The 2,212-nt window shown below is 41.3% G+C and overlaps 1 non-coding gene across 1 annotated transcript; it reads right to left on the reverse strand.

The window, feature by feature from the left end:
- Positions 1-899: 899 nt before the first annotated feature.
- LOC133035324 (small nucleolar RNA R71) lies at positions 900-1,006 on the reverse strand. The gene has a single exon (XR_009686594.1). It is a non-coding gene; the product is annotated as a small nucleolar RNA R71 (small nucleolar RNA).
- Positions 1,007-2,212: the final 1,206 nt, after the last annotated feature.

A 2,212-nucleotide genomic window follows, 5' to 3' on the forward strand; every position in this document is an offset into this window, starting at 1 on the left:
AGTTTATTTAGTTTAAAAAATTAGTTCTCAAGTTTAGATTCAAGGCTATAGATTTTTCTCGTGAATTACATGTGTGACTTTATTTTATTTTTTATACGAAATTCTTGGAATTACTTTTAGTTGATTTAACATTATTTAGTAAAAAGTCTGTGGAGACGAACTTTGATTACTTATCATTGTATTACTTGTTTGTGATTGTGTACACTTGCGCATTATAAAGCAATATAATTTTCACAACAAGTTTTTGGCGCGTTGCGGGGACTTTTAAGTTCTAAATTTTGTTTTATCAACTAATTGACATTCTAAGAATTTTTGTGCTTTTAATCTTCTTTGGTTTTTCTTTGAAATCTCGGGTATCTATAGTGTATGAACCAACAAGAGGACTTTGAACTTGCTCTATTGATCCGAGATTGAACGTACATTCGAAGAAGAAGAAGGGTTCAAAAGGCTAAGGGCGAGACATCATGGGCGAGAATTTTAATGACGATGGGGTTGCTCCACAAATTGTTAATCCCATCATATTGGCGAGATGATCGAGCAAGGGCTATAAGGGAGTATGCAGCCCCCATGTTTAATGAGCTCAATCCGGGCATTGTGAGGCACAGGAAATACAAGCACGCGGTTGAGCTCAAGCCGGTGATGTTTCAAATGCTCCAAGCTAGTGGGGCAATTCGGCGGGATGCCAGCGAAGATCCTCACCTCCATCTCCGTTCATTCTTGGAGGTGAGTGATTCTTTCAAGATCCAAGGAGTAAGTGAAGAGGTGTTAAGGTTGAAGCTATTCCCATTCTCACTACGAGGCAGCTAGATCATGGCTCAACACTTTGCGCTGATCGTGACCAATTGGAATGACCTTCTTGAGAAGTTTCGAGGAAATACTTTCCTCCTACTAGAAATGCAAAATTCAGAAGTGAGATCATGTCTTTTCAGCAACTTGAAGATGAGTCCACAAGTGATGCGTGGGAGAGGTTTAAGGAACTTTTGCGAAAGTGTCCACATCATGGCATTCCACATTGTATTCAGATGGAGACCTTTTATAATGGCTTGAATGCAGCTTCTCGAATGGTGTTAGATGCATCGGCCAATGGTGCTATCTTGTCGAAGTCTTACAATGAAGCATTTGAGATTTTGGAGACCATTGCAAGTAACAACTACCAATGGTCCAACACAAGAGCTCCAACAAGTAGAAAAGTGGCGGGAGTCCTTGAGGTAGATGCAATAACAGCTTTGACGACTCGAAATGGCTTCCATGACGAATGTTTTGAAGAATTTGAGTATTGGGAACGCTAAAAATATTCAACCGAGCTGCTTTGCCATTCAAAGTGATGATGTCTCAGGTGGGTTTTGTGGAGAAGGGCATGTGTTTGAGAAGTGTCCATCTAATCCAGTCCAGTTTGTTACATGGGAAATCAGAATTTTAACAGAAACAATGGGGCATTCTCAAACTCTTACAATCAATCTTGGAAGAATCATCCTAATTTGTCTTGGGGAGGTCAAGGAGCAAGCTCAAGCACCGCACCAGCCCAAGGAAGACAAGCATATCCACCGGGTTTTTCACAACAACCCCGACATTCACAACATGCTCAAAATGCCCAACCAAGCTCTTTGGAGAGTCTTATGCGGGATTATATGGCAAAAAATGATGCGGTGATACAAAGTCAAGCTGCCTCTCTTCGAAACTTAGAGTTGCAACTTGGACATTTGGCCAATGAATTGAAAGCTAGGCCGCAAGGTTCTTTGCCTAGTGACACGGAGAATCCAAGGAGGGATGGGAATGAACAATGCAACGCCATTCACTTGAGGAGTGGCAAGCATCTGAAAAATTCTGAGGAGGAAATAAAGGGTAGTGGGGAGCCCACTTCAATCCAAAATGACGAAAAGTTGAGTAAAAAAACTGCCCAGAAAATTGCTGATACCAGACCAGTTGATACAGCAAAGGGTCAGCAACCTGACAGTCAGCAATCCGCACCAGTATGTTCTAGTCCTAAACCACCCCTTCCATTTCCTCAAAGATTTCGGAAACAACAGCAAGATGGACAATTTAGGAAGTTTTTGGATGTGTTGAAACAACTCCATATCAATATTCCCTTGGTAGAAGCGCTAGAGCAAATGCCAAATTATGTCAAGTTCTTAAAAGATATTTTGACAAAGAAAAGGAGGTTTGGCGAGTTTGAAACGGTCGCTTTGACCGAGGGCTGTAGCGCTATGTTGAA

Source organism: Cannabis sativa, chromosome 2 (assembly GCF_029168945.1).
Source record: "Cannabis sativa cultivar Pink pepper isolate KNU-18-1 chromosome 2, ASM2916894v1, whole genome shotgun sequence".
In the NCBI taxonomy this organism is placed as follows: Eukaryota; Viridiplantae; Streptophyta; class Magnoliopsida; order Rosales; family Cannabaceae; genus Cannabis; species Cannabis sativa.